This window comes from Nannospalax galili, unplaced genomic scaffold (assembly GCF_000622305.1).
Source record: "Nannospalax galili isolate Female #2095 unplaced genomic scaffold, S.galili_v1.0 scaffold30, whole genome shotgun sequence".
NCBI lineage: Eukaryota > Metazoa > Chordata > Mammalia > Rodentia > Spalacidae > Nannospalax > Nannospalax galili.
This window is the reverse complement of record NW_008329127.1, coordinates 1,809,120-1,822,717: the sequence shown is the minus strand read 5'-3', so window position 1 is coordinate 1,822,717 and position 13,598 is coordinate 1,809,120. Positions and strand designations below refer to the sequence as shown.

Here is a 13,598-nt window from a genome sequence, read left to right as displayed (position 1 = left end):
TCTCTCTCTCTCTCTCTCTCTCTCTCTCTCTCCCTCTCTCCTCTCTCCTCTCTCCCTCTCTCCCTCTCTCCCCCTCCTCCCCCATCATATTTACCTTCATCCAGACTTTCATCTTTTGTGGCTAATTCCCTACAGGATGGGATGGGAGGAGCAAACCAGAGATTCCCACAACAAAACCAAATCTCTAAAAAAGTCAGCCTCTGAGCTTGTGAACCAAGCATTTCGAGGTGGTTTTTAAAGTACTTTTGGATTTTGAATATAAAGGACCTTTATCTTGGGAAGGTGTATGCACCTGGAATTGGTGGTGGGAAAGTGAACCGGGGCCTCTCATCTAGCTGTCCTGTCCCAGAGCTCTTAGCCGGATGGGCACTTTGTGGAGGAGATACTGGGCACCAATGTCATTGCTGTTTCTGGAAGGTATTGTGCTTATGCCTAAAGGAGCTGGAAAATGCTTGTTTTTGTGTAAGGAAGCCATCCAGAGGCAGGTAGCTGGGCGTTGTTTGCATCAGTGTTTACGGGTGTGTGAGAAGGACTGTGATGCAGTTGCCAAGGGCATTGGGGTACTGGATAGGGAATTGCTCAGGCTGTGGGCACCCCTCCTTTTCCAGTGGCCCCGAGTTGGCAGATCATTTCATGATACTTTGTTACAGACACAAAAATAAATTTAAAACTATGATAGTTGAAGTCTTTGGGGAGAACCTTGAAACCGTCTCACCTGTACTACCGTGAAAGAAAGCAAGCATTCCTTTTCAGAAATCGGTTTAGAAGGAAACTGTACATATGTTGATATTATTTCTGTTAACTGGGGACAGATACTATATTGATAACCCGGAAATTATTCGCCTGGCTAACGTTGTAGAACCTTACAGACAATCCTATATAAGTAGGACAGGGTCAGTTGAGGAACATTATATGGAATGTGGGGAATTCTATTTTTTATTCTGTTTTTATTGAAGGGTATTATAGTTGCTGAAACAGTGGCATTGATTATTTTGAGTCGCAGTTAAGTTGATTAGGATACAGGATGTTACATCCATTTGAGGGGTCAGCACAGTTATTACCTGATACTCCCCTTCCCTCTTTCCGGGATTTCCACACCTGTTAGCCAGCAATTTTAGGCAATGCCACTTCATTAGGGGACTGTGTTGGAAACTAAAGCATTTTTGTTTCGGTAATTTCAGATCATTTCACAACTGGGTTTGTTTGGAAACAGAAGTTTACCTGCAGAGTGGTTCACAGGTGTTCTGCTAAATGCTTCTTGATTAAAAGAAAGTAGATCTGTTTAGAGAAGGAAACCAGGAGAGGAAATAGGCATTTTCTCATTTCAGCCTCAAAGACACACAGAACTTGAAACCGAGACACATTATATAGACACAGAATATAGTTTCATAGTTTGCCCTAAAGATAAAATTTGAGTTCTTTCTAAGGTACCAAGAGTACAGCTCTATTTAGCTCTGTGTCACCAACCCTAACATCCAAATACAAGTACTCTGTGCATTCAGCCCTATGAATCGCACAGACAGTAGATGTTCTAGCTTGAGCGGTTAGCTTGTGGCCCATGGTTAGTTAGAATGCCGAAGTACAGAGATACCTAGTGTTAATATAAGATGCTAAGGATTTGCATTTTCCCTTTGATGCCAGGTCACATGGGTGCAAGATTCAGTAGAGTTCAGCATCTTCAAAGCAGCATGATTTTCTGCCCCCCCCAAATAAAGTCAGAACTCAGGAATAAACAGTCATGGATTACATGTGCTGCTTTGTTGTATTGATTTCATTATAGAAGCTCTGAAATGTAAGATGAAGCTTGCCATAGTGTAGAACAATAACCTGGCATGTTCCTATACGTCACAAGCTTTTGGGAGTCTGTGTACCACCAGGTAATAAAGAAAATAATACTGCCGTCTCCCAGAGTATTGCCCTAGGAAATTGGAAGTGTGCTCTAGGCCTTGGATTAGATCAGAAGCAAGCACACCCTCAGGTGTGAAACCCCAGTCAAGGCTCTCCGTGTTTCTGAGGGCTGCTGGTCCTTTCCTGCATGTCCAGGTTTAAGTGTCTTAATTTTACAAGTAAAACTGATCTTAATTTTTGGTAAAAGTTTTAAACTACAGTCTTGATTCTTTTTCCTGTGCTTGTTTCACCTGAGGAATTCTGGCATTTAAGTTTACCAAAGATGCCAGAGCAAACCAAGAACTGTCCTTTGATTTTAGATTAACATTGTCTTTGTGCTATTGGAAGTCAGTTGTTTGTAACCATAAACCCTGTCCAGCAGCCAGCCCTAAAGCCACCAAAGCCTCTGTTTGCTGTTTCTGGGTAACCGTTCTCTTGCAATTTCTGGTTGCACTGTGATAGCATGATTACTGGTTGGTAATTTAGCATCTAGTGCAGTGTGCTGTATATTTATGAAAGTACGCATTGGTGAAGGGTGATAGTTTTAAAATCATTTCTTTATTACCCAAGCACTTAGGCTTAGATATGGGCTGGAGGGAAGAATTAGACCCTGAGACCCCAAGGGAAAATGCTGTGAATATAAGGTATTGTCCACTGACCTGCTGTGCATGGTGGGTATTGATCACAACTGCTGCGTTGAGCAAAGGGGTAGAGAACCTGGCCCTGGTGGTGGGCGGCTGTTTAGTGGTGTGGCTTATTAATAATGATCGATAGACGCAAAGAAACTATTTTGGGCACTTTCCAGTTTTTGTGCCCCAGATCAAGGAACGATTAGATGTTTTAAGTCATTTTACAAACCAAAAGTACTTGGGGGAAAATGTACGTATTTCTATTTGAGTGATATGAACATAGTTCAAAGAAAACGATCAATCCCTTTACCCACAGGTTATATGTAGCAGCTGTGTAGTATAGTTTGGGGACAGTTAATAAATGCTTAGCAAGTATTTTCTTCTAGATAGAAGCTATCTGAACCCTTTGGTTTAGGAATTATTTGTTTTCTAAGTGCTCTGATTATTGATTTTAATTTGCATCCAACCCATTATATCTATAGATCTAGATCACCCCAGTTTGTTCCTCTGGTTTAGTTTGCTGCCGTCACCGTTTTTCAGCAGAAAAGTGTCACTTAATTCCATAAAGCTTTTATTTTTTAAGTCCTCGGGTTTTTTTATACCTTCAGAACTTATTTCAAAAATGTGATTTGGTTGATTTGCAGTTCTACCAGTAAAATGTTAGAAGCTTAGTGTGTAGTGACATGTGTTAGAAAGCTTCTTCCTCTTCTTCCTCTTCTTCCTCTTCTTCCTCTTCTTCCTCTTCTTCCTCTTCTTCCTCTTCTTCCTCTTCTTCCTCTTCTTCCTCTTCTTCCTCTTCTTCCTCTTCTTCCTCTTCTTCCTCTTCTTCCTCTTCTTCCTCTTCTTCCTCTTCTTCCTCTTCTTCCTCTTCTTCTTCTTCTTCATTTAGACATTCACCCAGGTAGTATAGTGGTAGGAACATTAGAGATTCTGTCCAGTGATTTGGTCACATACAGCCTTACGTGTTTTACGCTAGATCCTTGCTTCTTCACTTATAATCAGTGCAAAGTGAAAAGCTAAGGACCAGGATGGAGGAGTCAGTGACTACAAGGCTCTCACGTCACACTGAGAATCCTCAGGCAGTGTTCACGCTGCCCAGGTGAAGGAAAGGCTGGTGGTGCTAATCATCTCCTTAACACCTCTAACACCTCAAAGTTCACACTGCCTGGCACTTAACAAATGTGAGTTTACCTGCAGTTTCCCAGGTTAGGCAGGCCTACACAAGGGGATGCTGGTCCTGATGGCTAGGACCCACTTTACCTTTCTAACTGCCTATAAAATTAGTGTCTCTGGGATTTGGGCTTAAGTGCACTTTTGAATATTGTAAACCACAAATTAAGGCCAAAGAACCCATTTTCTCCATATGGGCCATGTAATCTAATTGGTCAGTTATATAATTTAGATAATTAAGATAGCAGTTGATCTATAAATCAAACTATGTCTAAGGTGTTGTGTGTAACTGAATGAGGAGTTGTGTTGAATACTGGTCTCCTGTCAACTCTCATCCCTCTCAGCTACCTATAGTCATTCAAGCCAGACACAGCACTTTGCACAATTTGATCACAACGTGATGTGTCAGGTACAGTTCTGTTGAAGAGCAGATGTTTACTAGGGCTCTTGAATTATAAATCTACAGTCAAGAGCTTTTATGTGATCTTATCTGGCATTTTCTCTTGTGATGTATTGATTTTCTAAGCCCTTGTCTGAATGCAGTCCATGGTTGAATTCCATCTGTTTTTCAAGAAGTAAATAAGACAGTCAATCAGTTATCAACTAGCATATCAGACACTGTTCTAAGCACATTATAAATATGAACTTTTCTGTACAAGAACCTCCTGAGGCAGGTTCTGGTCATTGTCCTTATTTTTTTAATTAATTTTTATTTTATGTGTATCAGTGTTATGCCTGCATGTGTATAAGTGCAGCAGTGTCATGCAGTGCCCATGGAGGACAGAAGAGGGCATCAGATCCCCTAGAACTGGAGTTACATGCAGTTGTTAGCCACCATGTGGGTGCTGGGATTTGAACCCTGGTCTTCTGCAAGAACAGCCAGTGCTCTTAACCATTGAGCCATCTCTCCAGCCCTGCATTGTCATTATTTTAGACTTGGTGAGGCTGATGGGCTCTCTCTGTGTTATTTTAACTTACAGGTATACAAGATACACCAGAATTTGGGCTTCGTGTGAAGCAACACAGCAAGTCTTATGTTCTATCTAGCAAATATAGACTAAGTGTAGAAATAATGGCACTAATTATTATGCTTGGGCATTTTTTCTTATTTTTTCCATAATTTTAATAAAAGGAAACAAAAGAAAAGTTCTGGAATGCATTTCTTCATAGTGTGTTATATGTACCAGTATTATTTTCTTTTTGGGGTTGATGGGGCTGAGACAGGGTCTCACTCTGTAGCCCAGGCTGGCCTGGAACTAAAGATGTAATCCAGTCTGATCTTAGAACAATGGCTGGCCTCTTGCCTCAGCCTCTTAGGTGTTGAGTGTTGAGATTGCAGGTATGAGCTAAAGTTGTTTTTTTTTTTAGTTAATCTTTTTCTTTTCTTTTTGTTTTTGAAACAGTGTCTCACTATGTAGCCTAGGCTGGTCCCAAGCTGACCATGAAGCCAAGGCTGACCTTGAACTCATGATTATAGGCATGTGATACCATGCCTGGCTCCACCAGCATTCTCTTCTTTACACAGACTCTAGAATACATTAATTCATAAAAGAGAAACTTTTGAAGGGGCTTGATCTTTCATTTATTACGTGAATTCACATGTTAAGAGAACATACATTTCCTATGGTGTTTGCGGATCCATGTAAACATATCTAAGAAATGTTTGTTCTCTGCCTTCAGGGTACCTCACGCTGGCTTAGCTGTTCTTTCTTTCATTACCTCTGATGTGTCCCGAGGACCACATTCTCTCTTTCTTCTAACAGAACTTCCTCCATGCATAGCTCTCCTTTAAGAACTTCATAGACTGCTTAAAAGAATACATGGTAAACTTGCCAAGAACAAGAACGCTGCCTTACCTACTTCCAGAACCAAAGATTAGGTGGGCAGAAGTCTGCTCTTCCTAATTACATACTTCAAAGATTTTCCATGTCATGTGAAATTATTGTTTTAATCTAGTTCCAAAGTCAGTTTTGTTTCAGGGCTTGAGAGAACTGGCTCAAACTCCTTGTGAAATTATTCCAGTTTTTAAATTTTAAAATGGATTATGAGGCCCCTATAAAACTCCTTGAAATTTTAGTTATTTGAAGTATATCATTACAAACCAAATATTGCAATTCCATTTTCTCAACTTATTTGGTTTCTGAGGCTCATGTCTTAAAATATTATAAGTGAGAAAACTTAATCACTAACTAGCTTAATTTTATGCCAGAAGTTATGATGAAGCTTTTGGTTATTCTAGTCAAAGGGAACAGAAAGTAGATCTTCCACAATAATTTTCACTTGTCTTTTTAATGTTCCTCGTGTTTGAGCTGCTATTTCCCATCTGCCTTCCCCACCCCATAACACATGTTCTCTTGTTCTTAATAGAATGATTAAGTGATCTAATTTCAGGGTTCCTTTCTTATTTAAGCTATGTGAAAGGTCGGATTAAATAAGAGACAGGTGTCTATAGAAACAAATAATTAAGCATAGTTCTGTAGGTTCTTTTAACAATAAATACTATAGTAGTTTAGGCCACTTACTTGGTGCCAGGTACCCCAATCGGCATGCTGTACCAGCTCTCTCTTTTGATCTTTATGGTAATGCCTGTCTTCTTAACACAAAATGCTCATGAACAGTTTGTCCATTATTACATGGCATTGGTAAGTGTGAAAACATGATGTGCGTGGCTAAGTCACCTTCTGAAGTTGACTGATTAGTTCGTTAATTATCTGCAAGCCAGGAATGTGGCATCTTCCTGCTATAGGAAAGACATTGAAGTTATTGGTGTTCTGGAAAGCTCAGGATTGTTGGTGGGGGGCAGATTCAAAATGGCAGGCCCACTTAGCTTGGATCATGCAATCCTCATGAGGTTTGCAAGGGAAGACATCCTTGACATGTCTGAAGATGCCAGGTTGGAGCAGAAGGAGGGAGAGGACTTAATGTCAACTCTGGTTTTAGAACTGCCAACAAAATTAGATAGTTGTTTTCTATTCTCGAATTCATTTTATTTTATGTCGGGCACTGAAATGGGAATCATTTTGGAAAAGGGCTATAAGAGATGACATAGGATATCATATATCCCATATGGCATAGATGTCATAGATCCCAGGCTGGAATTTTCCAGAGGATGGCCAGAGCATCATTCCCTTTGTAACATTAAGAGAGGTCCTTGTCTTTGGATATCGAAGGTCAGAGATGAGTTTAGAAGTCTTAAAACAGTTTTCATTTGGGTCATTCCAGCAAACTATGGACTTTTTCTGGAATTCCTGGTGGAAACCTTTCTTTATAATGATGGTGGGAAAAGAGGAGCAAGAAACTTGGTTACAACCTAACAGTCTATTCAAATTCGTTTTTTCATCTAGTCATATTTGTCCCTTGGAGTCATTTTTATGTTCAAGAACAGTGTGAGAAGACAGCCCGGGTTTGAATCCCCAGCTGTGCTATCTTTTGGGCTTCATGACCCAGGGGGAACACATTCGAGTGCCTTCATTCCTTACTGCAATGGACTGAATACTCTTGTTCCCCCCAGCTTCATAATTTGAAATCCTAACTCCTAAGGTAATGATGACATTGGGGGCTGGGCCTTTGGGAAGTGGTAGCGTAACTTGCATAGATAGAATTAGTTCTCAGAGAGTTTGCTAGTCCCTTCTTCATGTGAGGACCCCGTGAGAAGGTAACATCTACGAACCAGGAAGTGGGTTCTTTCCAGGCGCTGAAGCTTCCATTGCGCTGATCTTGGACTTCTGGTTTCCAGAACCAGAAGAAAATCTCTGTTGCTTATATATAAGCCACAGAGTTTGTGAGACATTGTTATAGCAACCTGAATGATTTAAGACAACAATATAAAATGGGGAGAATACCACTTTATTCGGTTGTTATAAGGATAACACGAATGCATATTGATCAAGTACCCAATTATTATTTATTAAAGGCAAGTTTTATGTATAGAAAGGAAAATTAATATTTAAATCATTACAGGTCAAAATTAAATGTAGTTTTCTGTAGACTGTTAAGTTCAACTTATATATCCTTTTTAAAAAAACAATTTCTTATAGTTTAAATGACCCAAATTAGAATTTTTCATTTTACAAGTTCCAAATTATTAAACAGCAACATCATGTATGAGGAGAAAATGAAAGACAAATGCCAGATATGAAGACGTTTTTCCTGAAACAGTTTTGAGCATTGAAAAGTAAACAGGAAAGAATAATTAGTATTAAACATAACCTCAGTGAAATGATTTTTGATAGAAACTTACGTATCTTACTATCCTGTTTATATTTCTGGTAAATATGAGCAAATCACTTTCACTTTTTCTTTGACTACTCTTTGATTCAAATTAAACAGACAGAATTCATCAAACTATCTATTCACTTTTGAAGTTAAATTTAAACCCTTAAACATTTTAAATTATACATATTTAATATATTTGATTTTTTATTTTAAAAAGATCAGATACTTGTTGGGCAAATTTATGACTCAAATAAGTAGTCTTTCCAAATACTAATTCAAGTTCCTTTGAATATTCCATCATTTACAAAATTAATATTGTCTAGACATAATTAAATACTCTTAAGCACTTCAGTCTAAGTAAATCACATGCCTAAAGTCTATCACACATTTTAAATTAGAATCACAAGATTAGGCTGTCAGTTTAATGTCAGATTCTTTTGAACATTAAAAATGTGACAATCACTCATTGGCTGTACCAATTAATATGAAATGTATTTCTCAACTTCTCTAAAAAGTATTAATAGGAACATGTTCCTTTGAGTGTCTGTTTAATTCTGTACCCTCTCTACCTTGTGAAGTTGTTCACTCACTTTGAAGGAAGTAAACTAAAGGTACCATTCCAGGTCACCTTCAGTTATCAAAGCATCCCACACTGAAGCTGAGCTTGACTGTTTTTCCCCCTTCTCATTCATTGATCACAGATTTAAGGGTGGAATGTTGCCCCGGACTGCATCCATCACGGACAATTCTTCCTGTGACATTGATGGGTAGTTTCTCTTTTAGAATCACAATAACAACAGGAAGCCCCAAGCTGTGCTTTCAGATTTTATTGATTTTTTTAAAAATCCTCAGAATAGTGCCATCCAATATATAATTCTGAGTTTTGGATAGCTATTTTTATGAAGTAACTTTTAAAGAAGTAATAGATTTTTTAAACCCAGTATATCTAAAGATGCATCATAATCTCATCAAGTAATCAATATGAAAGTGATTAATGAGATAATTAAGGCTGCTTTTCTGTCAATTTTCAAAAATCTAGTGTGTAGTTTACATTAATAAACTATCTCAATTTGGATGTTTTCAGCAATTAAAATTAAACGTAGTCCTCTTTGGACAGTAAAGTTATGTTTGCAGAAAAGATATTTTACAAAACTTCAGTTCCTAAATGTAAATTAATTGAAATTAAATAAAATTAAGCTTTTGGCTCCTTAGTTGCACACATCACTTGTCAGGAGCTCAGTGGCCAGTGTGGTTAGTGGCGGCCATATTGAATGGTGCAGCCCCAGAGACTGAGCTCACATTGGCTCTTCAGGCTTCCTTCAGCTCCGGGTTACACCCACCACTGTATTAGACATCGTTGACTCAGGTGGGTTCTGTGTTTCTCAAGCTCTATACTAGTTTTCATGACATCCAATGGGCTGCACAGGCATTTAAAAATATTTATTTTTTTAAATGTGTCTGAATGTATTGTCTGCATTTGCATTTGTAAGTGCATCTTTGTGGTGCAATGCCTGTGGAAGTCAAAAGAGGGCATCAGATCACCTGGAACTGGAGTTATGGATGGTTGATAGCCACACCAGTGCTCTTAACTTCTGAGTCAACTCTTCAGCTCCTACATAGGCATTTTAAAGGCATTTCATTAGATCCAGATAGTCCACACTTCTGCTTATTTTCCTCAGGGATAACTCCAATTTGTTTTGCTCCTTTCTAACAGCTGTAGTAGTTCCAAAGGGGGTTACAAGCTGGGAAGTTTATGCCTTCACTGTCTCTTCATAAGTAATTTACCATTTAGGTGGATGGTGAAGACTTAAATGTCATCCATGTGTGAAGTTAAACACGGTAGGCAGTCCTGTTCCGTTTTCCCAGTCTGCTCACAGCTTACTGTCCTAGACAAACATTTTGTGTCTTTTTATTCCCCTGTGCCACAGTTCCCTTCCTCGCCTCTGTGGATGATGTTGCCCATAGACCACTTCATAGGCTTCTGTCACTGCGTCTGCAACCCCACCTGCTTCCAAGCTCATACAGATCATCGTGTCTCGTGGGACCTCACAAGGCCCAGCCCTCTTCCCTGCCTACTTTCTCTTGTGGCCCATTGATAAATAGTGGTATTTTTGTGTCACCAGTTTTTCTAACTTTGGTCATTTCCATCAGTTTCCAAGCTGGAACATTATGGCTGGTGACGTTATTGCTAATTTATAAGCCTTCAGACTCAGCATTCAGGAGGCAGATGCAATTGTATCTTTGTGAGATTGAGGCCAGCCTGGTCTATATAGTGAGTTCCAGGTCAGCTGGGGCTACAGGGAGGCCTTCTCTCAAAAAGATAAAAAAAAAATACTAAGTCTTTCTTGACTCCTCCATTTTTCTTCAGCATCTGTACTATTTCTGTTCTCTTTTATAGTAAAACTTGGTATTGTTTTTTGCTCTTTTTCTCCCTCTATTCTTGACTCTATTCCAGTTTGACATCCATATCCCCTACTCCGCTGAGCACGCTCTTTTCCGTGACAGATTTGTGATCAGTTTCTAGTCTTCTCCTCAGCCCACCTATTAATATCATCTAACAGTTGATCAAGTTCTTCTTGCAAGATTTTCTTCAATTGCTGTATGCAATATTATTTCCTTAGTGGTGTTATGGTAGAAGCTTCCCTTAGGCTCAGTAGCTTGCATTGAATCTTTGGTTCATGGTGTAGGCCAAATGCATTCAGTTCAGCAAGTTGAACTTTGATGGTGGCTCTGCTCCAGGCTGTGATTGTCTGACACTGGCTCCAGGCTATGGATTGGGTTCAGATCTGCTCTTTGTATGTTGGTTTGAAACTCAGGCTGAAGGGACTGCATCCACCCTGGGAATGTCCATGCTGTGGCAGATTATAGCAGTGAAAGGGTAAAGCCATGCCACGTAAAAACACTGGAGGCTGCCGCCTTCAACTGTCCACTAACATTCTTATTGGCCAAATAAGTGTTTATAGCCAGTGGAGCAGGGACGCATCCTGCGTCCACACAGGGAAAGGAAAGGGAAAGAATGTTCACTGAACAGAGGCATCACAGTAGCCTCTGAGATATCTGTCTATCTCAGTTGTTCCCTCCTCAGCTTCCTCTGTGGATTCTTCCAGATCTTGAAAACATTGCAGTGCCTTAACCCCACTCTTTGGATCCTTTTCTTTCCGGTCTTACTCCAATTTTTAGGTAACCATCTTGCCTCACAACTTTAATATGATAAAAAAAATCCAAGTTTTTAGCTCTAACTGAACACTGTGTCCTTCATTCTACGCCCACTGAGATGGTTCAGTAGGTACTGCTGCCTCAATACACAGCAAACAGAAAGAGGATTCTCTGAAGTGATCTTTTCTATCTCCCAGTTTTTCCCCAGTTTAGCAAGTGACTGCTTCATTTGTTCAGTTGTTTAGGCTGTAACTTTGAAGGCATCCTTGGTTATTTTTTCTTCTTTACTTCTATTTTAACAGTGAAAACCACTATCAGCTACTTACTAATAAGTTGAAGATATTTTCAGGGGCATCTCTCAGGACATCTGAAGATTTTAAAAGGTTAACGTTAATGAGAACTGAAGTCACTGAATCTGTTGAAATCGTTACGATTGAGATAACGTATGTGTAGAAAGTTACTCAGCTTGTTTCAGATTGAAAACAAATAAAAGATGATTCAGACTGAGTACGAGTTTGCCGACTCGCCATCAAATGTGATTGATCACTCTCCCCAGGTTCACCACCCCCACCACCCCACCCCGGTACCAGCTACTGCCATTTCCAAGGAATTTTATTTCAGGTACCTACTAACTGGTCTTCCCAACTCTACCATTGACATCTACAATCTCTTATCCAGGAAATTCTTTTTGAATTTTAAATCAGATGCCATCACTTCCTTGCTCAAGAGACTTCAAGACCAAAACAGAGATGGGGGTTGGGGGGCTTGGGAGTAATTTGTTGTGTATTTCGGGTATTTTTGTCTATAGTGAGTGGGTAGGAAGGAGCAAGGGAGACTATGTTCAGAACCACTAACCGTGGTCCAGGTGAGAGACGTGCACCTCTTACCATCACAATTTTTTTTTTGGTCTTTTTGAGACAGGGTCTCCTTGTAGCCCCACCTGTCCTGGAACTCACTATGTAGACTAGGCTGGCCTTGAACTCACAGAGATCCTCCTGCCTCTGCCTCCCAAGTTCTGGGATTAAAGGAGTGCGCCACTGTAGTGTAGTGGTTATCACGTTTGCCTCACACCATCACAATTTTAATGTATGTGATTTTTAAATGTGATATTATCCTCACTGGACTATAAGCTCTGTGGGTCTCTTTTCCCTCATGGGTCGTTGGCCACCAATCCACTAGAACAAAGGGAGCAGAGGCAACGAATGGGGTCAGGAAGGCCATGAGTAAAACGGAAAGAACTTCCAGGAGTCAGCTTCAGTGAGACAGCTCATTTATTCAGGGAGGGTTGCTGGGAAGATAGGGTGAGGATGGCGGCCAAAGCTTCACCTGATAGCTGTTCATAGAATGTTTTATTTGCATGTGGCAGGAGGACCCTATTGTGCAGAAAGGGGAGGTGGGATTGACTGGCTGTGGTGCAATGCCTAATTATCATACGGGAAAAACCAGGGGCAGCATTTGCAGGGAACTATGTCAAAGGTCATGTTCCAAATAAGGTCAGGCATCTGTGCTTGGAGACACTTTCCAAATAAGGTCAGACAGAGAGTAAGAAGCCCCTGCTGAGAAAGGGAGTCCTCCATTTTGAGCAGAGCTTGGGGAGCTGTCCGGACATGGAGAACTGCAACCTTCAGGGCAGGGTCCCCCAACAAAGCTCCATGCAGGCAGAGATAATGTATGTTTTTACTTAGGATTTTTGATGTGTAGCTCACAGTCTGGCACCATAGCAGCACTGGGTTACCTGGCACTTGAATAACTAGTCAAGTATCATGAGAAACAGCAATAACTAAGGTGTGGTCTGTATACATGTTTTTAACTACCCATTCAGCATTTTCCTTATATCACAAATATGTATGGGCAAATAAATTATTATGGCTAAGAAGAAGCAGTTCTTTGTTTTGCAATAGGGGGAATTGAACCCAAGGCCTCACACATACTAAGTGAGCATCACAGCCTTGAGCTCTATCTCCAGTCCAGGAAGCATTTCTCTTTTTAATTAATTGATTGATTAATTTTTTGTGTGTACAAGTTTGTATGTGTGCATATGTGCATGCCTATATGTGCTTGAGGCCAGAGACTGACATCACATGTCTTCTACCTTATTCCTTTAATACAGGGTATCTCACTGAACCTGAAACTCACCAATTCAGCCAAGCTGGTTTAACACAGAGTTCCAAGGAGTCTCCTGCCTCTACCTCCCCAGCACTGGGTTTATAGGCAAGTACTCACTTGCCTGGCTTTTACATGGGTGCCAGGGATCCAAACTCAGGTCCTCATGCTTGTGTGGCAAACACCTTGCCAACTGAGCCATCTCCCTAGCCCCAGGAAACATTTCTTAAAGCCAAACTGTCAAGACCTTTATTCAGATATTTAAATTAGTGTCTTCCAGTTTTGTTCTGATTTACAGTGGAATCACCGAAAACCACATGTTACTGGGTAGAAGATATTTCAGGGGACTATACCAGAACATTTGATCCTCAAAAAGGATAACATATTAATTAGAACCACGTGAGGTCGCTGAAACTTGGAATTGTTAAGATCTCTTAC

General features: G+C 40.1%; 1 protein-coding gene across 3 annotated transcripts in view; it reads left to right on the top strand.

The window, feature by feature from the left end:
• Rnf182 (ring finger protein 182) overlaps positions 1-13,598 on the top strand; it is a 54,239-nt gene that overhangs the window by 865 nt on the left and 39,776 nt on the right. The window contains exon 1 of one of the 3 annotated variants that reach the window (XM_008831454.1): positions 386-417. The exons of the other annotated variants lie outside the window; for them this stretch is intronic. The gene's annotated coding sequence lies outside the window, so the exon portion shown is untranslated. Of the gene's footprint in view, positions 1-385; positions 418-13,598 lie in introns of those variants that run through there. 3 annotated transcript variants of the gene reach the window in all.